Source organism: Caretta caretta, chromosome 6, assembly GCF_965140235.1.
Source record: "Caretta caretta isolate rCarCar2 chromosome 6, rCarCar1.hap1, whole genome shotgun sequence".
In the NCBI taxonomy this organism is placed as follows: domain Eukaryota; kingdom Metazoa; phylum Chordata; order Testudines; family Cheloniidae; genus Caretta; species Caretta caretta.
This window is the reverse complement of record NC_134211.1, coordinates 120,398,954-120,425,580: the sequence shown is the minus strand read 5'-3', so window position 1 is coordinate 120,425,580 and position 26,627 is coordinate 120,398,954. Positions and strand designations below refer to the sequence as shown.

The 26,627-nt window shown below is 44.4% G+C and overlaps 1 long non-coding RNA gene across 2 annotated transcripts in view; it reads left to right on the top strand.

Moving 5' to 3' along the window:
• Positions 1 to 26,627, top strand: part of LOC142072599 (uncharacterized) — an 80,101-nt gene extending 53,474 nt beyond the window's left edge. For both annotated transcript variants that reach the window (XR_012669110.1, XR_012669111.1), the window contains 3 exons: positions 14,845 to 14,936; positions 15,855 to 16,016; positions 26,478 to 26,627. This is a non-coding gene — a long non-coding RNA (uncharacterized LOC142072599). The remainder of the gene's footprint in view (positions 1 to 14,844; positions 14,937 to 15,854; positions 16,017 to 26,477) is intronic.

Below are 26,627 nucleotides of genomic sequence, written 5' to 3'. Positions count from 1 at the left end.
TGAAAGCCAGAGTCATGAGGCAAGCTTATGTCAAAATGAGAACCTGCCCATATCTTTTTCTAGCGGTGTCATCTGTATTCTCAGCCCCGATTTCACTGGCGAAATGGAGGCACAGAAAAGCTAAGCAATTTGCTCAAGTTCACAGGCTGAGTCAGGAGACGCCCCCAGCTCTTCTGACTTCCAGTCGAGTTCTCAATTTGCTAGCCCAAAACTCTCTAGTACACTGTACCCAGTGGTGTAGCAAAACCATAACTTTCCTAATAATTTTCCTTATGAACTATAGAACCTTTTGTCTCATTTTAGCTAGTGTTGGTAAATACTTCTGAAGGCTCCCAGATTGTTTAAAGATACAAAACTCCTTGCTCTACAGCAATCTATGATCCTGCTGGTAGAGAGAAATTCCCAGGTGTTGAAACACACACACAAAGGAGGATTGGTATTAATTAAAAACATGTCCTGCTAGGGTGACCAGATAGCAAGTGTGAAAAATCAGGACGGGGGTGGGGGGTGGGGTAATAGGAGCCTACAAAAGGAAAAAGCCCCAAATATCGGGACTGTCCCTATAAAATCGGGACATCTGGTCACCCTACGTCCCGCAAATATAAAACCAAAATTAATGGTGGAAGGAAGCGAGGCCTGCGTCAGCAGGTGGAGAAAACAACTGAGGTTCCCCTTATGCCTGGAGGAGACATTGGGGCCCTGATTCTTGTTGACTATCAAGACCTCTTTAAGATTTTCTGGCGGTGTAAAAGAGCATTAAAGATGGTGTAGATATAACTTACTCAAGTACCTGTGGTGTAAATATGAATTAGCCACCGGGTTTGCCTCTCCAGTCACGGTAACCAGTATGAATTGGGAATATGGTAATGGAGCTCTGCGGTGTAAGTCTGAGACAAGCTGGGGCCATTACCTTTTGCTTTTATCTCTCGCTGCAGCATCTTATTTCCCCTCCCCCCATTTATTTCTGTAGCTCACAGGCTGACACGGCAGCATAATGGCTACTATATCCGTCATTATGGGGAGGAGAGAGCAGATCAAGGAGAGTGTAGGCGATAGCCTCCTTAAGGTTATTCAATTAGTAAAGGTTTAATCCTACAAAGAGAGGGGCTATCCATTTTTTCCCCAAAAGGATTTTGATAGAACAAGTGTAAACTGCTTCTTATCTTCATTTTACTGCTGTCTCCAATGAAAAGAGAGCCTGAATTTAAGACCATGAGAAACAGAAAGTTCCCTGGCAAGTTGGCAAACACGCTGCACTAATGCCTACACACACACACACCCCCCCAGTGAAATGGGTAGTGATGCCAAGATTTTATAAACTTATGCATGAAAACACGATACTAGTAAGATAATCTCCAGTATAGCTGTGACCCTGGAGAATATGATTTGGTAGGTGTACATCAAATGCAATAGCTAACCACATGCTAGAAAGTTTTTCTGAAGAGCGCTGGAGCTGGTCACATCTTCTGCAGTGGGTGTTGTGTGAAGGTTTTACTTCCCGACAATACCCAAATGAGGAGATGCACAATTTCAGTTAGGTGGGCATTTATTGGTGCTGTGGGAGTGTTTAGAGGCCCCGTTCAGGGTCCCAGTGTGCTCCGCATACATAATGAAAAGACAGGTCCTGCCCCAAATAGGTTACAATCTGCAGTTAGCTGACTATCCATCTCCCACTTGTTACCTTTTGAAACACGCTCCTTTGTACTCTCTCCACGCTGCCCTTCATGCTTCGGAGGGGCTCCCAAACCACACAGAACTAATTCATTATCCTCCTTCAAAACATTCCTTTGCTGTGATGCCTATTGAAAAACCAACCAAACAAAAAACTTGACCCTGGTTAGGCTGTTGGTGTGCTCAAACCACTGCTGATCATTGACACTACTGTCTCATTGTATGCCCAACCCCCTGCCCCGGTGTCTACCAGTGTCCATCTATTGTCTCTTGTTCCTTACTTCGGTAAGATAAATAATAGATTGTAAGTTCTTTGAGACAGGTATTGTCTATTTGTTCTGTGTTTGTACAGCGCCTAGCACAAACAGTGCCTGGCCCTCAACGGGGGCTTCTACAAGTGACAACTATAAACATAATAAATAAGACACATCATCCTTGTGAGGGGTTGCTCTACTTACTGCTGGATGGTGCCACCTCCTGGTGGTACTGGGGGATTAGCTTGGTCAGGCCAACGCCTTTTCCAGTGGCACAGCCTGAGAGTTTCTCCTCTGTGGCTTCTCTCTTGCTCGCAGGAGCCATAGCTGTCCTCTTTGTGATGCAGCCTTCCAGCTAGGTCACTATTGTGATTTCCCCTTCCGTGGTGGGAGTGGATCAAGGTTCCTGTTCTCCAGCAGCATCAGGCAGTCTTCTGCTTCACTGCCTCATGGTGCCACTCCTGCAGCGGCTGGCAGGGGAAGCCAGGCCCATCCTCTACTCCAGGTTCCAGCTCAGGGACACTCTAGTCAGTAGTCAAGGTCCATTCCCTGCACATTGCTGCCTTTCCCTCAGCCTCTTCCATACCTCATGGCCTTCCCCATTCCTTAGGGTTTGCCAGTCTCTTCACTCCCTCCTCCCAGGAAGTAACTTTAGGCAACTTGTCTCTGCAGCCCCCAAAACACTCCTCCTTCTTCCCAGGGAGGGACCGCAGCCTTTCCTAGCAGCCCCTTCTGTTGCCAGCTTCCTGCCTTATATACAGGGTTACCATATGTCCAGGTTTTCCTGGACATGACCTCTCTTTTGGTCCTCTGATCTCCATCTGGGCCAGTTTTTGAAACATGAACAAATGTCCGTGATTTTTCCTTGCTTGTCCTTTTTCCAACATTTGATGCTGGTAGAACTGCAATTTCTGGCGTGCCCTAGCAGCGGCATGCGTGTTTACTGGCTTCCCCTCTTACTTCTGCGCCGCTGGTGGTGGTGGCACTGTCTTCAGAGCTGGGCGGCCGGAGAGCAGTGGCTGCTGGCTGGCCGCCAAGCTCTGAAGGCAGCGCGGCTTCCAGCAGCAGTGAAGGAGTACGGGTGGTATGGCATTGACTGTCGAGTAGCTGGAAGGGATCCAGCTTGTACAGTACAACTTCAGGCACGCATCTTGCAAAGACTTTCATGGCTCCTTAATGAGCAATCAGTCACTGCTGAGAAAGATAGGCTCTGCAGAGAAATATGCCTGGGCACAACAGGAAGAAGCACAGTACGATAGAACTGACTGCAAGTAAAAAGGTACATTTACATTTATTTTTGAGGCCATTGCACTTGTTTATAAGTGTTAGAAATTCCAAGTAGAAAGAAACTGTACTTCCCTTCCTCCTCCACCTGGCAGTGTCCTCCACTTGGGAAATTGAAATATGGTAACCCTACTTATATAGGCCCTGCCTGTTCGTGCACAGGTGACCTTCTTCTTTAATTAGCTGCCTTCAGCCGAAAGCTCCCCTGTGTTTTCAGCTTAATCTGCTGATTGGGCCCGCCTAGCCCAATTCAGCTCTTGCAGGACCAGTGTGGGCAGCACACTCCACCACAATCCTAGACATCTAATTTCCAGACACTGTGAACCCCACTCCAGTCCCTTTAGTACAGTCCATCTAGATGCACAATGAACTGTAGACTCTGACCTTTTTCCTGGGAAGGCACAAACATTCATCTGCACAGAAGAGGTAACACTGACCACTCCTGTACTCCTGTCCAGTGGCCTATTGGCTGGGAGTCCAGACTTAGCTAGGTAAAGGTGTGTACCAGGGAAACACACTGACTGCTTAGTCAAGCTGCTGTCTCCCCGCATGCCAAGCAAAGGCCATTGCACCTTGTTTGAAAGTCTTCCAACGAAGGCAAAGTCCTATGGGAAGGATAATGTTATCTGAGTGATCTCATACACCATTGAACTGACAGAAATATCGAGAATTAGCATGAAATACCTTGTTTCCTTTCAGTGGAAGGGAGGCATGCCCAGGTGCTGTGCTATTGAATGAAGTCACTGACTGACAGATGTTGAACTTATTTAGATGTAAGCAGAGTCAGGATGAGCTCTACCCTGACATCTGGTGGTGAGTCATGGTGGATTGTGGAAAAGAACTTCAGGGGCTGATCTCATTTGCATAGGCACACCCACCCTTCCTAGATGGTCACTTTGGCTGCTGTAGGAGCCCCAGTTTCTCTGTTATAGGGGAGGAATAAACTGTTATTATCCTGATTATGTGAATCAAGGACAGTGGAACTGTACTTGGCCTTTTGTTATGATGGAGGGACTCACCATCAACTAAGCAGCACTCGCTAGGCAAGGGTCATGGATTCCAAAACCCAGTGAAGGGGGAGAGGTTGGGGGTAGGTATTAATATTTGGTGGCATGGGCCCCCTGGTGAGGGCCTTACATGCTAATTGCACTTCTACCTCTCTCCACTGTGGAATATCAGAGCTAATTTTGATTCTATTAGGAGTCTAGTTACAGGCTGCTGAGCTGAATTCACTTTGGGCTAATGGTGCACCAGCACTGAAGCTCCCCTACTGCACGCTGAAATCACAAAAGAGCTAAACTTACTGAGAGCTGAAATCACTGAGTGTTGTGTTAAGTAGTGGGGAAGCCTGAAGATATATGGCAGAGCAGAGCGGCTGGTGGAGCATCGCAGTTTGCGGGACAGCTGGCAGAGCAGAGTGGCTGGTGGGGCAGAGCAGTTTGTTGGATGCCTGGAGCAGCTCATGGGGGCGGCTGGCAGAGCGGAGCCCCATGGAGAGGTGGGGCCATCAGCTTTGGACCACGTAAGGTGCCCCTTAACCCCACCCCCCATCTCCACCCAGGTTGGGAGGTAAGACTCTGCAGATAAGCTTTCGAACTCTGGGGCTGCCCTGACCAGGGACAGAGACTTTTGGGTTGTTGGACTTTTGGGACTTTGGGTGATTTGGGGTTGCTGGACTCAAGAACCAAAGGGAAAGGACATGCCCCAATTTGCTTGGGGTGGGTTTTTGCTCATGGGTTGCGTTATGAATCCTGTTGGTGGTGTTTCCCCAACATAATGCCACATTGTTTCTCTCTGTTATTAAAAGGCTTTTTGCTACACTCAGACTATGTGCTTGCGAGAGGGGAAGTATTGCCTCTTGCAGGTGCCGAGCGGGGGTGGTATATATTTGTCCCAGGTCCCTGGGTGGGGGCTCGAGCCGGTTTTGCATTGTGTTATTGGAATGGATCCCCTAGATACTGAACCTGGCCCTTGCTGCTGCCAACTCTGACAGGCAGAAGGGTTACACATATATTTTTGTTGGAACATGAATAATGCAAATTCACTTCCGATACCTTGATTTCCAAGATTTTTTTTTTATTATTTACATGTGCTGTGATTTCACAATCTGGCCATCTGGGTTGTATGAAAGGCAGAGAAAGGTGTGTTCTATGCTCATATTGATGATAAAAGTAGGGCATTAGCTGTGGATTTAGCAAAGAATAAGGCCAACGCATTAAAACAGTGAGCTGCTGTGGTGATTACCTGCTTACATAGAGCAGTGTGTGTGTGTGGGCGCGAAAACAGGAGACAGAGCAATGTAGGAAGGTGGAAAAGAGGCTTGTGAAAACAAAGCATATCAGATGTGCGGAGCATGGCATTTCTGTACTGGGAGCCTGTTGCTGTTTCAATGTTGAGGAAATTTAGTCTCTGCTAGCTACTGCCTAGAAATCTCTTTCCCACCCCCCAAAAAAACCCAAAGTGATTCAGATGCTTGTTTTTTCTTTTAAAGATTTAATTTGAAATAAGAGATTATCTTAATATGTTTAGCATTTAACTGGTGCCTGCAAGCTAAGACTTTCAACAACTGGCAAGTGTGTTCTGCAACTAAAGCTTTTTCGTCTTTCCCTCTGTTAAATCAAAATGAAATTTTAGAAAACTGACTTTGCTGCTACTTCTCTGTTCCATGCTTTTTTTTAAAAAAGCCCAACAACAATGCATTACCTGGCCTTATTCATCTTTGTCTTTTTATATCTAATGGATATTAATTGCCTAGGTTATTGTCACTCAAGACTAGAAATTCCAGCATGCTGATTGGCTAGCAGCCATAGCTGTATATTGGATACCTTTATTTTATGTCATGATATCACCAAAACCACTAACTCATCTCCACTTACAAAGGCTATTGTCCAATCTCAACACAAGCATCCTCTGGTGTTTCACATTTTCTAACTATGTATTTTTCCCTGTACCATGAGCAAACCATGTACTTTGAGCCTGGATAACTTTATCTTACATTAAGGAAAACCGCCACCAAAGAGAACAAGTGTAAGAATCTGAGTGAGAGCACAGTGTGGTGTTCCCACTAATGGCCATCTTGACTTGACTCAGTGTACTGCCCCCAGCAGATAGTCTGTACCCTTTTTCAAGGTTCAACGGTCTGGGGTAAGAATAGGAGAGCTAGGAAAAACCTTAGGTGAACAACCCTTCTTTAGAGAGAGATCAGAGATCCATTCAACTGCAGAATCAAGGGAAAGAGGGAAACTTCTCTTAAGATGTAGAGAGCAAGTTCAAACAGGTTCTGGGGAAATATCCACCACACAGCTCCTCCAGTAAGCTACTATGTGACCATATGCTCAACCAATAAATCATAACTGAGAGGTATTATATCATCAGAACTAATACTTATTGGTTAGTCCCACCTCACTCTCACGAGGCTTGTCTAGGAGCTCCTCGATGCTTCTGGCTCTACAAGTTGGTGGTTGCTGCCCAGAGCAGATGTATCTAGACTAGGAAAACTCATGTATTTTTAGAATAGATCTGTTGCTCTCAATATATATGGCGGTACTATCCGGCACAAGAATATATCTTTTGTTTGTTTGTTTTTCCTATAGAAAAAAACCCCAATTTTTCAGCTTTTCATATCTAAAAAACTTAGATTTGTACAGCCTATGTTGCAATCCCAGCAACGTGTGACAGAGTGAGTCATGCTGTGACTCCACAGACACTTTGTCTCCAGCCTATTGCCTATCGGTGTGCACAAGGCACAGTGATGTCCCAGCATGACCTGCTCCCCCGTCGTGTCTTATTGCATAAATATAGGTCAGCCGGACGGCATGGCTCCAGTCTGGAAAATCACTTCCAGGAGTCAAGCTTCCAACCTCATAAACGTGGAATCTGTCAAGCCCGGGAACACAAGAACCCCAGGCCACTATTAGCCAATATGATGCCGATAAAAGACTCTATAAACCAAACCATGATAAATAATTTCACAAGTAAAGCAGCAGCATTGTAGTGCTTGGTTTGGAGTTGAAAGCCCCTGTAATGTGCTGCCAGAGGGTATTAAATCTATCACTGTGTTTGAGGCAGTCACTTGTATAGCATTTCATTCTGCCTTTGGCATAGGGAGAGAAAGGGAGCTTTTTGTTCCTACACACCCAGACTGAAACTGGAAAGCTATCTCTGCACTGTTCTAGGACTGACTTTTTCTGAGCATGCCACAGATTTTAGTGGTTTCTCTTTCTCATAAACATGCCACACGCATTACATTATCTGTATTAAAGATCAGTTGTTGGCTAATCCTCACTATATGCTTACAAATACCATTTACATATAGCATGATAGTTAAGATCTTTACGTCCATGCCAAGCAACTAAATACTCTGCTGGATAAACTGCACGGAAAGGATATCAGAAGCTTCCCATTGAAATATGAAGAGGTGATTGTGACTGGTTTAACTCAAGCTCCGCCTACCCCATCCCCCTTTACACCACCATCAAAAGTATTTGTGATAAGAACATGAGAATGACCGTATTGGGTCACATCAATGATCCGTCTAGCCCAATGTCCTGTCTTCCAACAGTGGTCAGTGTTTCCCTCTTCAGAGGGAATGAACAGGTCAATTATCGAGTGATTGAGTTATCCACTGTTATCCAGTCCAAGCTTCTGGCAGTTGGAGGTTTAGGGACACCCAGAGCATAGGGTTGCATCTCTGACCATCTTAGCCATTGGTGGACCTATTAGCCATCTTCCATGAACGTATCTCCTTCTTCTTCTTTTTTAACCCAGTTATACTTTTGGCCTTCACAATGTCCCCTGGCAATGAGTTCCACAGGTTGACAGTGCATTGTGTGAAGAAATGATCTGGGAGTTTACATCTGATTTAAATCCCCCAGTTACCAATGGTGGTTTAGGAGAATTTGAGTCTTGTACAAATCCTGTCCAGCCATCTTCACAGCCCCATTGTGGGACATGTGGAAAGAAGCTTGGTATCGCACAAGAAGTAATCATACTCTAACTGGTTATACAGAACAGAGACATTAGTGGAATAGTAGCTTTTAAACACTATTTTTCATTTTGTGGACCATTTCGTTAGGAACTGTTCCTCTTGTGGACTCATCTGCCCTTCTGATCTGTTGCAGCCAAATCATTGTGTGTTCTCAGAGCCACTGAATTATTGCTTAAGTTGGTCCTCCTTGGAGATATCCAAAACAACACTAATTATTAATTATTTTCATAATAAAAATGTATTTGCTATTTTTGTTTCCATAGTTATTATGGCTGGATTATTTTTTTTAAACATCCGGTTTCCTTTGGCAGAAACGTCTAAGTCTTTCTTTTGGCTTCTGCACTTGTGTCAGCTCTCACTGCTGTTCCAAAATGGGCTGTTATACAAAAAATCAGTGTCACAAGATTTATGATGCTCCCAGTTTAGAAACTAAGAGGGGTGTAAAATCAACAATTTTTCTGAATTAGAGCGGATCCTTATCAGGGTTGGGACAGCCCAGCTGATCATTTAAAGCTGTTGCCATTGGCTATAGAAACGTTTCTTGTCAAAACTGTCACTTCCAATTGATATTATACAGTTTACAGTGGAAAGTTAGGGTAACTTTAAAAATGGAAGGGCCTGATTCTGATCCTGAATTTGTGCATTACTCCAGTTAAGAGGGCTTAGAGAGAAGACAATTCCCTTAGTTTAATAAAACAGTCCTTTAGGATGAAATTCACCTTGGTCCTCACCTAGCTCCAGGGAAGCTAATGGAAAGCCTTCTGTTGACTTAAATGGGAGTTGATCAAATTTAAATGATGTATAGAGTCTTATAGGAATCTTCCACACTGGAATGTATGTCACCTGATTGAATCGGTCTATTCTGAGGTGCTTATTTAAATATTTGTCGTCTGAGCACTGGGTGGCTGGGGATATCATTGCATGCAATATTGCAAAAGGTCAGCTATAACATTGACATACTAATAACATTCCAGATGAGATGACTACACTTCCAAGGTCAGAACTGGTTCTCCTAGGGCCAGAATGCAATACTGTATCCTCATTTAAGTTGAATAGTTGGCACCTTACCACCTGAGAATCCCAATTGATCTTAATGGGACTACTCAAGGAGTAAAGTATTACTCAGCACAAGGAAGGGTATTGCAATCAGATCCTGAATTAAGAGTTTGCATTATAAACTGGTCGCATCTTAGTAAAAAGAAAAGGAGGACTTGTGGCACCTTAGAGACTAACCAATTTATTTGAGCATAAGCTTTTGTGAGCTACAGCTCACTTCATCGGATGCATACTGTGGAAACTGCATCCGATGAAGTGAGCTGTAGCTCACGAAAGCTTATGCTCAAATAAATTGGTTAGTCTCTAAGGTGCCACAAGTCCTCCTTTTCTTTTTGCGAATACAGACTAACACGGCTGTTACTCTGAAACCTCACATCTTAGTGTTATCCTGGCTAAATGAAAGGCAGCAGCAATAAACCAACAGGAAAGAATGATCTGCCTCCAGTTCTGTGAATGGCACGACCAAATTTCCTTTGCATTTAATAAAAAGGTGATTAAAATGCTTGACATTGAACGAAACATTTCGTTTTGTGTTGAATGAAACGTTTCGTTTTACCCAACACTATTTTTTCCCCAGTGATTGTTTTTTTTTTTGTTTTTTTTTTTGTTTTGCCAAGAAAAAGCAAAACCCTTTGCTTTTGGTTGATCCTAAATTACTTTTTTTTTTTCCTCCATTTTACTGGGCAAACCAAAAAATGGGGATGAATTCAGTCAGCTGCACAGCTCTGCTCCACACAGGGGTCTTGCCCGTGTGGAGCTGGTTACAAGACTAGGGCACGGTTGACTTTGGACAACCTATATGTGGTGTCTAGCCCGCAACTCCCACCTTATATGCAAGACAATACCCACCCCCCCATCACCTTCCTCTAGTTTCTAACCTTCAGTTAGCTGTCTGCTACTTGATATTAGCTCAAAAGAGGTGTAGAACAGACATCCCCCAGGGTAGCCATGTAGTCTGACACATGATACAGTAGGCAACAGTCTAGATGATACAAGCCATGTTCACTTGCCAACTTGGAAAAGGACAAAATCCTTTTCCAGAAATGTAACTGCATGTGGTGATATTAGGCACTGTGAACTTGGTAAGCATGGGTGGATGGTGGAGAGGGATAAATGTTCCGTATAAAGCCACCTTTATGGCCTGCAGCTACCTATGGGAGCATTACAGGATTGGGGAGACTCCTTCAGAAGGAACCCCTCCCAGTCCTTTGAGTGAGGTTTGGGACTTCAGCTGCTTGAGTGGTTTGCAGTATGTGGCTGGCTGGGATGGGACTTGCTGCAATACATCTCTGGCACTGAGCCTTCTCTTTGGATTGGCTTTCAGTGGAGTTGCTTATTTGGGGAAGAATTAATGGTATAAACCTTGTCAGTGGGGCAAAAGATGTCAAAAAGCCATGCTAGTCTAATACCAGCCTGATATCCAGTGCTGAGGCGGCTGGGGGAGAGTTTCTCCGGGAGCTGGTGCCGTGAGGAAAAACGAGAGCCCTCCCTGGACATCCAGCGGTCACAAGGAGGGAAGGGAAAACATCAGGATGTTGTATTAAAGCACATCTGTCTGCAGTCTGGAATGGCGAATACATTTTCAGGCACTCTTAATAAAGCTACAGTGTTTAATATTGAAGTAAATGGGAGCATGATTATTGACCCCAATGGGGCCAGGATTTCAGTCCTGATTTCTGACAGCTTTGGTGGTTTTGCATTCAACTCATCATGTTCTCTAAATACAGATTTATTTTACTTATTGACTTTCTTCTTATAGTTAAGGAAAAACATATTCCTTAACTGTGGATGGGAAAAGTTGTTGTTCAGATAAGTCATTCCAGTCTCCACAGGATAAATAGATATTTTGACTTTTTAGTTTTGTTTTACTTGCCTGAATATGTTTGAATGAGGATTATATCTGCTTTACTAAGCCATTTTTTGCCTGATGGGCTGCACTGAGGCAATAAGCACAAGGATCCATTATGTTAATTTGGTTGCCCACAGATGTGGAGTCACACCATGGATGAATTGAATTTCACATGCAAAAAGAGTACGGATTTTCTGTTCCTGTAGTGGCTGACATATTAACCTCATTTTTTTTTTTTTATTTTTTGTTCTGCTATCTCAAAGGAAATTCATAGAATATCAGGGTTGGAAGGGACCTCAGGAGGTCATCTAGTCCAACCCCCTTGCTCAAAGCAGGACCAATCCCCAACTAAATCACCCCAGCCAGGGCTTTGTCAAGCCTGACCTTAAAAACTTCTAAGGAAGGAGATTCCACCACCTCCCTAGGTAACCCCTTCCAGTGCTTCACCACCCTCCTAGTGAAAAAGTTTTTCCTAATATCCAACCTAAACCTCCCCCACTGCAACTTGAGACCATTACTCCTTGTACTGTCATCTGCTACCACTGAGAACAGTCTAAATCCATCCTCTTTGGAACCCCCTTTCAGGTAGTTGAAAGCAGCTATCAAATCCCCCCTCATTCTTCTCTTCTGCAGACTAAACAATCCCAGTTCCCTCAGCCTCTCCTCAGAAGTCATGTGTTCCAGTCCCCTAATAATTTTTGTTGCCCTCCACTGGACGCTTTCCAATTTTTCCACATCCTTCTTGTAGTGTGGGGTCCAAAACTGGACACAGTACTCCAGATGAGGCCTCACCAATGTCAAATAGAGGGGAATGATCACGTCCCTCGATCTGCTGGCAGTGCCCCTACTTATACATCCCAAAATGCCATTGGCCTTCTTGGCAACAAGGGCACACTGCTGACTCATATCCAGCTTCTCGTCCACTGTAACAGCTAGGTCCTTTTCTGCAGAACTGCTGCCGAGCCATTCGGTCCCTAGTCTGTAGCAGCACATGGGATTCTTCATCCTAAGTGCAGGACTCTGCACTTGTCTTTGTTGAACCTCATCAGATTTCTTTTTGCCCAATCCTCTAATTTGTCTAGGTCCCTCTGTATCTTATCCCTACCCTCCAGCATATCTACCTCTCCTCTCAGTTTAGTGTCATCTGCAAACTTGCTGAGGGTGCAATCCATAATTCAACCATATTATGCAAAATTACCCCCCAAAAATCTCCATTTTAAACAAGATGAGCAATTAGTTAAGACTCAAGCAGGAGATCTCTGAAGGGATTCTCATTTGCATCTTCCAAAATCTCTCTTTCTTCCCCCTCCCCGCCGAAATAACCAAACCTTTCCCCTGCCCCCAACTCAAATTAAGGCTTCAGCTCTAGGTTATCATTTGCTTTATCTTTTGAGGTGTTTGTCTAAAAGATCTGCTCTAGGAATAATTTTGGGGAAGTTCTATGGCTTGTGTTATACAGGAGGTTAGACTAGTTGATCACAATAGTCCCTTGTGGCCTTGGAATCTATGAATCTGTTTCCAGCTAATGGAACGTCACTTGTTTGTATCACAAGGCTGGGGGCTTGGACAGCGGGTTTGAGTATGTTTCCAGAGACATCTTGCCAGCAACAGACCTGCCTTAGGTCCACTTCCAAGCTCCTCTGTGTTCTGGGGGATGTTTTTTGTCCCTGGATGGCCCAGTCCACTTGGAGAGTTGGCCTTAGATACTCTTGTGCCCCAGTTGCAGTTGGATATAGTAGAAGGGCACAGATATGGCGGGAGGGGAATTTCTGGAGGCATTTTCACAATCCAAATGAAAGCTTTGGGATTTCATTTACCAGAAAATGAGCTGATACAAGTGTGTGTTCTCCCTGCTTCAGATATCATTGGTGTCCTAGGACAGGAGGAAGGTGAAGTAGTACAAAGATGTGGAATTGGGGAGGCAGTCTGGCCCATGATATTTTCTAAAGTAAAAAGAGAGCTATCAGTGAGAAAGGGCTTTAAAAAGACACCAATTATTGCTAACCTGTGTAACTGAAGTTAGGCTCTTAAATCCCTATTGAAGCACTTGTATAAAATGGCTTGATTCCCCCCCCCCCCCCCCCCGAAGTGCTGAATACCCACAAAACTCACTAAAGTTCATGCAAACCACTGGAGTTCAGCAGTTTTGAAAATCAAGCCACTTTAATGCAGGTGCCTAAATATGGATTTCAGAGCCTAATTTTGGGTTAGAAAATGTTGCCCTGAGAATCTATTCCTCATCGGTACTTGAGATGGAGGACTGACATGGGGAAAGACATGTACGAGTGTTTATAGTAGGGGTTGTGGGAGAGACTTTTACCCACCTATGTGGGAGATTGGAAATAAAACTTCCAAAAAGAACCTAAGTCCCATGTTCAAAAGTGATGTAGACACTTAGGCGTCTAAGCGTATTTATAAAATGGGATTTAGATTTCTTAAGTCACTGAACGTATGTTTACTCAGCAAAAAAAAAAGGGAACACCTCAAACCTGCAGCATCAAGTCTCAGAACCTGGGTCACTTGACTTGGGCATATGGGCCTCATGCTACTGGGCTAAAAATAGCAGTGTAGACATTTTGCTTGGTGCTGGGACTCTAAGACCCTCTGCCCTGAGGCAATGTGTGTGCAGGCATGCAGAGTCACACGCTCCCCCAGATTTGCTGCTTGGCTTGCACTGAGCATGCTCACACAGACTGAACATGCTCCGTAACACTGATGAAGTCTGCTGCCCTCACTTTGCTTCCCCTGGCCCCACACTATCAGCAGGCACGGGTTGTCTCTGCCTATCTCTCTGGGTTTCAGAGCATGGGTTCTAGCATGAGCCTGAGCATTCATACTGCTATCTTTAAACCCTGTAACACAAGCCCAAATCAGTTTCCCTGGGCTCTCAGACTTGCTGCTGTGGGGGGGTTTTCTGTGTAAATGTACCCTTGTGTGCTTTCGAAAATGTTACCCATGTTTTCTTAGAATGGCAGCCAAAGGAACTGTTTGTTTGAAATCTGTGCCAGATTTCCAAATATTGGGCTAAATTCTTAGCTGGTATAAATTGGCATAGTTGATGGAGCTGGTGCCTTGGATTAAAGAATGTTCCCAGTTTTTTCTTTTGCAAGCCTAATACTCCTCTCTGGAGCATGAACATGGGCGCCACTCCGGATCTGCTCTGTTATTGCTGTCTGACACCACTACATGTGTCTGAGAACAGTGCCTAGAAGACAGATTGCAAATGCCCTGGAGGAAATCACTGCTCTCAAGCTTCATAGATGACAAAATATCATGTTAGCTCTGCTTGGGAAAGAATGTTTTTTTCCACACCTTGGATCAGAAGCATAACACTGTAGGGGAATATTTGTATTTCTTTCTCATCTCAAAGACTCTGAAATATAATTTCTCTGTAATTGCGGAGAGGCTGTCCAGATTTCTGTTTGCAATGTTAGATTTATGACTGTGCACTGTATCTTCTGTACAAACAGTGAGTCATACCCACAGCTGATGTAAATCAGCATAGCTGCATTGACTTCAATGGGGCTACACTGTTTTACACATAAAGACCTGAAGACCTTGCCTAGGGTTTTTTAGTTACTTTCTAAAGGACATGGATGCTTGCTTTGATGGGTTCTGGTGTTAGGATGCCAGTCATGGCTCTCCTTTGTCCTCCATCTGTTCTGCTAGTCGACATATCCTTTTCCTTTATTTAAACGTGGGCGCACACAAGTCCCTAACTCCTGGCTGTGTTTCTCTAATAGATGTTGGACTTGTCTGGAGATGGTGCTGCAGGCATTGGTGTATGTCTTCTTCCCACTTCCTCTTTCAGGCCGGCTGAGGAAGGACAGTGAAGGTTCGTCCACATTGTTATCTGCTTCTCTCCATTCCATCTCATCTTCACCTGAGAATCCGCTGGCAGGCCCCATTCATCCCTGTGTTCCAGGAGCGTCTGCTTGTATCAGTCAGGGAACGAGGCCGCTGGTGGCTGAAAGACCACCAGAGCGAAGCTTACAGTGCCACTTGTGCACGAACAGCATAACCTATAAAGCACTAGCTGAGGAGGGCACATGTCCAAGGCCAATATTGCGCTGACTCCGCAGATCCTGGCTGTAGGCTCTGCCAGTGGCGTTTGTATGGAGCCCAAGGCAGAAACTAAAGCTGGTCTCCCCTGGCATGACCTCCCATGGAGGGCAGTGGTGCAAACACCGCCTGACCTCCTCTTTGTGGGTAAATCCCTGAGGTGCAGCTGGTCTAGCTGGAAGGGGGGTGGGTGCAACTCTGCACCAGCTGGGCTGACCCTAGGCTGGCATCTGAGCCCAGCCAGCAGGAGGCAGAGTACCCCTTTGAGGCACCGCCTTGGCTATTGAGGGCATGTCTATGCTGCAGCTGTGATCACACTTCCCCGTGCAGGTATAGGGACATGGGCTAGCTCTGCTCAAGCAAATGCACTAAAAATACCACTGTACCTTGGGGGTAGTACAAGAGGCAGCTTGGGTTAGTCCAAAGCCCCGAACCCTCCCGCACTCCCTGGGCACGTACTCGGGAGGCTAGTCTGAGCTGCTGCCGAGCTACCTGGGTACACCACTATTTAGAGCACTAGTTAGAGCAGAGCTAGTGCACGTCCGTCTACCTGGGCTGGGAAGCATGATCACAGCTGCGGTGCGGGCCTGCCCACAGTGTAAATGTCACTCAGCCATTGCTTGGGCTACACACTGCCACTATTGGGACTCAGGGTGGGGGAAAGGATCCACTCATGTTGATCCCGTTGTAGGTTCGGGGCCTAAGAGAGTCCCTCTCCCCTGCGATCAAACTCACCTTATGGCTGCTACAGCAATGAAAACGTGGAAGACCAAGCATTTGGCAGCCCAGCCCCCAGTTCTGGAACAGAACTTCTCCTGCAATGCGCTGCACACTCCAGCAGCTTTGCCTTCCAGTAAGATGAATAAATGCATTTTAAAAATTCTCTTTTCATTTTATGCTAAAGAGGTTTTTTTTAAAGTCCTTGATGTGGCAATAAATGTAATATATGATTCTGGGCACATGGGTGGGGGGGACTGGGGAAATAACTTCCATGTTTCTCATTAACTTGCAGGAAGACTGGATTGATTTCTGCCCCCCTCACCCCCGCACTTATGGGGAATGATTCCAGGCTACCGGTGCATATTTTTCTTTTATATTTAATAACACTATTTTACATTTATATAGCACCTTTCATCCAGAAGGATCCCAAGGTTCTTGACAAAGTACGTATAGCACCACTGAAATGTAGCCACCTTTGGGATGGAAGGTGGCACCTAGGTGAGCTCCTGGGGTTAGATCGTCACTGGTGCAAGCTGGCATGGCTCTCTGGACTTTGACGGAGCTACACCAACTAAAGATCTGGTCCTTGGTTCGTAGAGTGGTGTAGAGCAGTGCAAAGAAGGGAAATGTAAATGTTTTAGGATCACTAGGAAATGAGATGCGAAAGGTGATTTATTATAACAAGGATCCTACAGAACTGGTTGTAGGTGTATGGTAAGGGCTGTGGACTCTTCGTATCCTTGAGTGCTCTCATTCCTTGAGGTTGACAGTTAAACCTGTACCGAATTTGTTCCTGTAACTTATTACAGACAGACTCCTAAGCCCCTGGGCATTCCCACATTCAGTTGTGTCTTTGCCAGCAAAACCAGAGCTTCTTTAATCTCTTTTTTCTTCATTAAATTCACAGCTTTGGTAATTTTACAGATATTGTAGAATTTGGCTATGTTCCATCCCATGGAATCACAAGGCAGCAACATTGTTTAAGCATCATATGGTTTTCGACAAAGTCAGGCTTCGGATCCAACCTAAACAGCTTAACATTATCAAAAAGCCCAAGCCGACTGTAGCAATAACAACCACTGCTTCCTTTCCATAAGTTGTATAACAAGAGGAGGAAAGCTTTCAAACTGGGAAGGCTGCTGTGATCCTGAACAGGGGTTGCAGGGCTGAAGAAAGCCCTTTGTACACTCTCATTACTTTCTTAGGACAAGAAGCTTCCACCTGGGCCACAAAGGAAGTTCAAGGCCAGGTCTGGTTTCACTTAAGATGTCTAAGAATACAGAACAGGTTTTCTTCATATTGTTTCCATATACGATTCATTTATTTGATATTTAGGATTTAATGAGGTCTTGCAGAGAATTCTACATGCCTTCAAGCTGGAAGGCACTTAATTGTCTCCATTATTCAGTGTATGTTGGCTTTTCCAAAGAGTAAGTATTCCTGGCCCCACCTAACATGATCCATGCAAACGTTATTGGAGTACAGTGAATATATTTGGCATGAGTGTTTTAGTAAGACAGGGAATGGGGAGGAGGGAGACAAGTCTTGCTGAGTGTACGGAGCAAGAGTAGAAAGATAGCAAATGAGTTTTGAACTCTCCCACTGAAATATACTATAAATTTCAACAGCTGATGAGTAACATTGCATGGAATGGCTTCCAAAATGAAGCAGGAGACTAGAGATAGTGTTTGTGACAGTGCCTTGTAGTGATCAGAAATGATTATCCTATTCCTGCTATGAATCTAACAGTTGGCCAAGGACTCTGTCCTGAGTAATAGCAATCAGCAGACCAAATGCTTCACACACATCTGTATTGCATTTGGATAACAACAATTAGACTGCTACAGCTGCATCCCTGTTGACAACACTAGAAACCTTAGACACAGAGGCTCTTGCTACTCCCTGTATCTTCCATTGAGAGAAGGGGTGGCAGAGAGGTGCTTGAAAGTAGCAAGGTGACACTTGTTGAAGCCTTCACATCATCTCTTCTATTTACTTTACTTTTCTAGATTCACCATTTTGTAATGAAAGACTGTATCCTACAAAGACCTAATAAACAAGGTGTGTCTGATGTTGAGAATACTGGGATCCCAACTTACAGATCAACTCGCTTTTAATAAATCAACATTGTCTGTTAGAGGGGGAAGCACTGAGATACTGAAGTAAACAAAACAAAAAAGCCTAAAACTTTGCTCTACAAAAGCCTTGTTGACAACTTATTGGAAGATAAAAGTGTTCAGAGGTGCTAAGACTGTGTTCGTTTGCCATCCAGGACTAAATAAATCTTTTTTGCACATTACTTCTGCTTATGAAGTGACAAAAGCACCCAGCTGCAGCATTTCCCACCAACCTGCTAACTTGCATTTGATAGAGGGGAAGACCATGTTAGGAAGAGAGAGAGCCAGGGGTGCTGGAACAATTTCTATAGTGGGGGTGCTGAGAGCCATTGAACCAAACTGTAAACCCTGTATATGACGGAAACCATTTTACATCAGGGTGCTGCCGCATCCCTTCCCCCCCCAGCACCCTTAGTTCCAACACCTATGGAGAGAGCTTGGTACTGAGGAGGGGGTTATCCCTGCAGATTGCCAATAGGTCAATCAACAAAGAGGCCCTTTACTTCAAAGCAGATCACAGAAACCTAACCTTGATCAAATGGGCTAGGTGAAGAAAGGTGGGGTGCTGAAGTGGATCTTTTTCATCGTTTCTGTATTGGAACATGTGTGCTGATTTTGAGGGGGAATGGGAGGGTTGTGCAAACTCTACCTTGGCACTGTGATAAAAACGCTGACCCCTACAGGCAATGGTGGAAGCATTCTGCACTGTCAGACATGACATCCTTTCGGTGAGATGTGAAGGAAATACCTTCTGTTCATTGTAGTCCAACTGACAACTGGAGATAGAATCATAGAATATCAGGGTTGGAAGGGACCTCAGGAGGTCATCTAGTCCAACCCTCTGCTCAAAGCAGGACCAATCCCCAATTAAATCATCCCAGCCAGGGCTTTGTCAAGCCTGACCTTAAAAACTTCTGAGGAAGGAGATTCTACCACCTCCCTAGGTAACACATTCCAGTGTTTCACCACCCTCCTAGTGAAAAAGTTTTTCCTAATAGTCAACCTAAACCCCCCGCACTGCAACTTGAGACCATTACTCCTTGTCCCGTCCTCTTTTACCACTGAGAATAGTCTAGAACCATCCTCTTTGGAACCACCTCTCAGGTAGTTGAAAGCAGCTATCAAATCCCCCCTCATTCTTCTCTTCTGCAGACTAAACAATCCCAGTTCCTTCAGCCTCTCCTCAGAAGTCATATGTTCCAGACCCCTAATCATTTTTGTTGCCCTTCGCTGGACTCTCTCCAATTTATCCACATCCTTCTTGTAGTGTGGGGCCCAAAACTGGACACAGTACTCCAGATGAGGCCTCACCAATGTCGAATAGAGGGGAACGATCACGACCCTCGATCTGCTGGCTATGCCCCTACTTATACATCCCAAAATGCCATTGACCTTCTTGGCAACAAGGGCACTCTGTTGACTCATATCCAGCTTCTCGTCCACTGTCACCCCTAGGTCCTTTTTCGCAGAACTGCTGCCTAGCCATTCGGTCCCTAGTCTGTAGCTGTGCATTGGGTTCTTCCGTCCTAAGTGCAGGACCCTGCACTTATCCTTGTTGAACCTCATCAGATTTCTTTTGGCCCAATCCTCCAATTTGTCTAGGTCCATCTGTATCCTATCCCTGCCCTCCAGCATATCTACCACTCCTCCCAGTTTAGTATCATCCGCAAATTTGCTGAGAGTGCAATCCACACCATCCTCCAGATCATTTATGAAGATATTGAACAAACCGGCCCCAGGACCGACCCTTGGGGCACTCCACTTGATACCAGCTGCCAACTAGACATGGAGCCATTGATGACTACCCGCTGAGCCTGACAATCTAGCCAACTTTCTACCCACCTTATAGTGCATTCATCCAGCCCATACTTCTTTAACTTGCTGACAAGAATACTGTGGGAGACCGTGTCAAAAGCTTGCTAAAGTCAAGAAACAATACATCCACTGCTTTCCCTTCATCCACAGAACCAGTAATCTCATCATAGAAGGCGATTAGATTAGTCAGGCATGACCTTCCCTTGGTGAATCCATGCTGACTGTTCCTGATCACTTTCCTCTCGTGTAAGTGCTTCAGGATTGATTCCTTGAGGACCTGCTCCATGATTTTTCTGGGGACTGAGGTGAGGCTGACTAGCCTGTAGTTCCCAGGATCCTCCTTCTTCCCTTTTTTAAAGATGGGCACTACATTAGCCTTTTTCCAGTCATCCGGGACTTCCCCCCGTTCGCCATGAGTTTTCAAAGATAATGGGCAATGGCTCTGCAATCACAGCCGCCAATTCCTTAAGCACTCTTGGATGCAACGCGTCCGGCCCCAGGGACTTGTGCACATTCAGCTTTTCTAAATAGTCCCTAACCACCTCTTTCTCCACAGAGGGCTGGCCACCTACTCCCCATGCTGTGATGCCCAGCGCAGCAGTCTGGGAGCTGACCTTGTTCGTGAAGACAGAGGCAAAAAAAGCATTGAGTACATTAGCTTTTTCCACATCCTCTGTCACTAGGTTGCCTCCCTCATTCAGTAAGGGGCCCACACCTTCCTTGGCTTTCTTCTTGTTGCCAACATACCTGAAGAAACCCTTCTTGTTACTCTTAACATCTCTTGCTAGCTGCAACTCCAGGTGTGATTTGGCCCTCCTGATTTCATTCCTACATGCCCGAGCAATATTTTTATACTCTTCCCTGGTCATTTGTCCAATCTTCCACTTCTTGTAAGCTTCTTTTTTATGTTTAAGATTTCACCAGCAAGGATTTCACCATTAAGCCAAGCTGGTCGCCTGCCATATTTACTATTCTTTCGACACATCGGGATGGTTTGTCCCTGTAACTTCAATAGGGATTCCTTGAAATACAGCCAGCTCTCCTGGACTCCTTTCCCCTTCATGTTATTCTCCCAGGGGATCCTACCCATCAGTTCCCTGAGGGAGTCGAAGTCTGCTTTCCTGAAGTCCAGGGTCCGTATTCTGCTGCTTACCTTTTTCCCCTGTGTCAGGATCCTGAACTCAACCAACTCATGGTCACTGCCTCCCAGATTCCCATCCACTTTTGCTTCCCCCACTAATTCTTCCTGGTTTGTGAGCAGCAGGTCAAGAAAAGCCCCCCCCCCTCCCCCCCAGTTGGCTCCTCTAGCACTTGCACCAGGAAATTGTCCCCTACGCTTTCCAAAAACTTCCTGGATTGTCTATGCACCGCTGTATTGCTCTCCCAGCAGATATCAGGAAGATTAAAGTCGCCCATGAGAACCAGGGCATGCGATCTAGTAGCTTCCGCGAGTTGCCGGAAGAAAGCCTCATCCACCTCATCCCCCTGGTCCGGTGGTCTATAGCAGACTCCCACCACTACATCACTCTTGTTGCTCACACTTCTAAACTTAATCCAGAGACACTCAGGTTTTTCTGCAGTTTCGTACCGGAGCTCTGAGTAGTCATACTGCTCCCTTACATACAGTGCTACTTCCCCACCTTTAGTGCCCTGCGTGTCCTTCCTGAACAGTTTATAACCATCCATGACAGTACTCCAGTCATGTGAGTTATCCCACCAAGTCTCTGTTATTCCAGTCACGTCATAATTCCTTGATATCACCAGGACCTCCAGTTCTCCCTGCTTGTTTCCAAGCAGATCATATGGGTTAGTTTAAAAAAAAGTTATGAGAGAACCTCAGTGCTAATGCCAAAGTTCCAAGAAAAATGTGTTCTGACCTCGAAGCTGTGTGTGAGGTGTCCACCATCACAACTGCTGCATTGTTGTACTTATTTAAAGGTACGAAATGCCCATCCAGAGGCCTGGGGACTGTCCAATCACCAGACAAAGATCTCCCCCTGCCACCTGCACAAACTGATCCTGTTCTATCCACCCCAAAACTCTCCTCAGCTCTTCCATTCCCTCCACACCTGCCAGCCTCTGCATCTGAAGAAACCAGGGAAAATATTAAGCTGTGTAATGTCCCTGTTAGGTTTCCATATGCAGATGAATGGGTTGAACACGAGTATCAGAATCAAGGACTCCTCACCAAGGGATGTTTACACTGCTGCTGGGACACGGACTGCCAGCTGCAGTGTAGATGTATGGTAAGAAACTAGGGGCCTATTAGCTTGAGCCTCAGCCCACCACAACTGTTGTAGTCTCTAAGGTAGCCAGAACTAATGCATTTAGGGCTTTATAGGTGAAAACCAACACCTTAGAGTCACTGGGATATTAACATGTAAGCACTGCAGATTGTGGACTCGCTGTGGGAAATTAGTACTTAACAGATGGGCACTTCTGCTTCAGTTGTAGTTTCCAAATGGTTTTAAGGTGTGTTAGATTTGCCTGACCTCAAGGTGACCAACACCCAAATAATTGTGGCGAGGTCCACATCCAAAAGAGACCAGTTCAGACTTCTCAACAAATGCAATGAGAATAAGAGATACAGTTGCCCAAGAACCATCTGAACATCAGAAGCAGCTGGGAATCCAGCATAACAAACAGTGGACATGCCTGCTTCATCAGTGGGGTGAATATAATCTCTACCACTTCTCTTGATACTCATATAGAATCATAGGACTGGAAGGGACCTTGAGATGTCATCTAGTCCAGTCCCCCGCACTAATGGCAGAACTAAGTGTTAGACCATCTCTGACAGTTGTTTGTCTAACCTGCTCTTAAAAAAACCTCCAATGATGGAATTTCCACAACCTCCATAGGCAATTTATTCCAGTGCTTAACCACCCTGACCGTTAGGAAGCTTTTCCTAATGTCCATCCTAAAGAGCCCTTGCTTCAATTTAAGCCCTCTGCTTCTTGTCCTATCATCAGAGATTAACAAGAACATTTTTTTTTCTCCCTCCTCCTTGTAACAACATTTTATGTACTGGAAAACTGTTATCATGTCCCCTCTCAGTCTTCTCTTCTCCAGACTAAACAAACCCAGTCTTTTTCAATCTTTCTTCATAGGTCATGTTTTCTAGACCTTTAATCATTTTTGTTGCTCTTCTCTGGACTTTCTCAATTTTGTCTACTTCTTTTCTGAAATGTGGTGCCCAGAACTGGACACAATACTCCAGATGAGGCCTAATCAGTGTGGAGTAGAACAGAAAAATTACTTCTCGTATCTTGCTTGCAACACTCTGCTAATACATCCCAGGATGATGTTTGGTTTTTTTGCAACAGTGTTACACTGTTGACTCATATTTAGCTTGTGATCCACTATGACCCCCAGATCCCTTTCCGCAGTACTCCTTCCTAGGCAGTCATTTCCCATTTTGTATGTGTGCAACCGATTATTCTGTCTTAAGTGGAGTACTTTGCATTTGTCCATATTGAATTTCATCCTATTTTCATCAGACCATTTCTCCAGATCATTTTGAATTTTAATCCTATCCTCCAAAGCACTTGCAACCCCTCCCAGCTTGGTATTGTCCGCAAACTTTATAAGTGTACTCTCTATGCCATTATCTAAATCATTGATGAAGATATTGAACAGAACCGGACCCATAACTGATCCCTGCGGGACCCCACTCATTATACCCTTCCATCATGACGTGAACCACTGATAACTACTCTCTGGGAACGATTTTCCAACCAGTTATGCACCCACCTTATAGTAGTTCCATCTAGGTTGTATTTTCCTAGTTTGTTTTACGAGAAAGTCATGCGAGACAGTATCAGAAGCCTTAATAAAGTCAAGATACACCACATCTACTGCTTCCCCGCATTCACAAGGCTTGTTACCCTGTCAAAGAATGCTGTCAGGTTGGTTTGACATGATTTGTTCTTGACAAATCCATGCTGACTGTTACTTTTCACCTCATTATCTTCTAGGCTTTTGCAAATTGGTTGCTTAATTATTTGCTGCATTTTCTTTCCGGGTACAGAAGTTAAGATGACTTGTCTGTAATTTTCTGGGTTGTCCTTATTTCCCTTTTTATAGATGGGCACTATATTTATTCTTTTCCGGTCTTCTGGAATGTCTCCTGTCTTCCATGACTTTTCAAAGATAATTGCTAATGGCTCAGATATCTCCTCCATCAATTCCTTGAATATTCAAGGTTGCATTTCATCAGGCCCTGGTGATTTGAAGACATCGAACTTGTCTAAGTAATTTTTGACTTGTTCTTTCCCTATTTTAGACTCTGATCCTATCTCATTTTCACTGGCATTCACCACATTAGACGTCCAATTGCTACTGACCACCTTGGTGAAAACCGAAACAAAGAAGTCATTAAGCACCTCTGCCATTTCCACATTTTCTGTTATTGTCTTTCCCCCTCCCTTATTGAGTAACTAGCCTACTCTGTCCTGGGTCTTCCTCTTGCTTCTAATGTATTTGTAGAATGTTTTCTTGTTTTCTATTAGAAAAGGAGTACTTGTGGCACCTTAGAGACTAACCAATTTATTTGAGCATAAGCTTTCGTGAGCTACAGCTCACTTCATCGGATGCATACTGTGGAAAGTACAGAAGACGTTTTTATACACACAAACCATGAAAAAATGGGTGATTACCAGCAGGAGAGTGGGGTGGGGGAAGGGAAAACCTTTTGTAGTGATAATCACCCATTTTTTCATGGTTTGTGTGTATAAAAACGTCTTCTGTACTTTCCACAGTATGCATCCGATGAAGTGAGCTGTAGCTCACGAAAGCTTATGCTCAAATAAATTGGTTAGTCTCTAAGGTGCCACAAGTACTCCTTTTTCTTTTTGCAAATACAGACTAACACGGCTGTTACTCTGAAACTTGTTTTCTATTATGTCCCTAGCTAGTTTCATCTCTTTTAGTGCCTCGGCCTTTCTAATTTTGTCCCTACATACTTGTATTATTTGTTTTTATTCATCATTTGTAATTTGACCAAGTTTCCATTTTCTGTAGGACTCCTTTTTGAGTTTTAGGTCATTGAAGATCTCCTGGTTAAGCCAGGGTGTTCTCTTGCCATACTTCCTATCTTTCCTACACAGTGGGATAGTTTGTTCTTGTGCCCTTAATAATGTCTCTTTGGAAAAGCTGCCAACTGTCTTCAATTGTTTTTCCCCTTAGACTTGCTTCCCATTGGATTTTACCTACCAACTCCCTGAGTTTGCTAAATCTGCCTTCTTGAAATCCATTGTCTTTATTGTGCTGTTCTCCCTCCTACCATTCCTTAGACTCATGAACTCTATTTCATTATCACTTTCACCCAAGTTGCCTTCCACTTTCAAATTCTCAACCAGTTCCTCCCTATTTGTCAAAGTCAAATCTAGAACAGCCTGCCCCCGCCCCCAGCAGCTTTCTCCACCTTCTGAAATAAAAATTTGTCTCCAATACATTCCAATAACTTGTTGGATAATCTGTACCCCGCTGTGTTATTTTCCCAACAGATGTCTGGGTAGTTGAAGTCCCCCATCACCACCAAGTCCTGTGCTATGGATGATTTTGTTAATTGTTTAAAAAAAGCCTCATCTAACCAGGAAGAAGAGGTGGGTGGTCTGTAGTAGACCCCTACCATGACATTACCCTTGTTCTTTACCCCTTTTATCCTTACCCAGAGATTTTCAACAAGTCTGTCTCTTATTTCTATCTCAACCTCACTCCAAGTGTATACATTTTTAATACATAAGGCAACACCTCCTCCCTTTTTTCCCTGCCTGTCCTTCCTGAGCAAGCTGTACCCTTCTATACCAATATTCCAGTCATGTGTATTATCCCACCAAGTCTCCGTGATGCCAACTATGTCATAGTTTTGTTTATTTATTAGCATTTTGAGTTCTTCCTGCTTATTCCCCATACTACTTGCATTAGTATACAGACATCTAAGATACTGATTTGATTTCTTCCTCCTTCCCCCCGTTGTGTCTTGTCTCTCCCTTATTTCTGCTATAACATCCCATGCTCCCCCCAGATTCTGACCCTTTTCCCAGGTCTCCATGTTTTTGACTTACCTGTGGGCTTTGGTCACCTGCTAATAATCGTTAATGACTGATATCGCCTCAGTCAGCTCCTTAAGTATTTTTTTTTTTTTTTTTAGTTTCATATCATTGAAAATCTCTTGGTTAAGGCAGGGTGGTCTCTTGCCATGCTTCCTATCTTTCCTATGCAGTGGATAGTTTGCTCTTGTGCCCTTAATAATATCTCATTGGAAAATTGCCAATTCTCTTGAACATCTACCACAGCAGCTTTTATAAAGCAGTTTTGGATTCTGCAAATTGAACTAAACCCCTTTGTTACATTGCTGCAACTTTAGTAAAGTCAACATGTGTGACTCCAGTTATAACTGAGCACAGAATCTGGCCCTTTGAATATTGAAAGCAAAGAAGGAAGGCAAATTTTATTCTGTATGTATTATTCATTTGATTTCCACTGTGGAAGAAGAGCTAATAAATGTGACTTAAATACACTTTAATTAGGTGTGTGCTTTAAAAGTTCATATTGCATTTTTCTGAACTCCTCATGCTGTCACCAGTCAATCTGGTTGGGTTGTATTAGGAACACATTACTAACGCATTACTTACCACTATATTTTATGCTTGTTGCAGATGTTTGGCTTGAACACAGAGGGGCCCTTGTATCCTGGAAACAGCAGCCAGCCTCTAGTGCCAGCTGCATCGGTCTCCTGTTGGTGTGTAACTGCACTGCACGTGTATTGAGAAGTCCAATATTTGAGGATTAAATGTAGCTGCTTATAG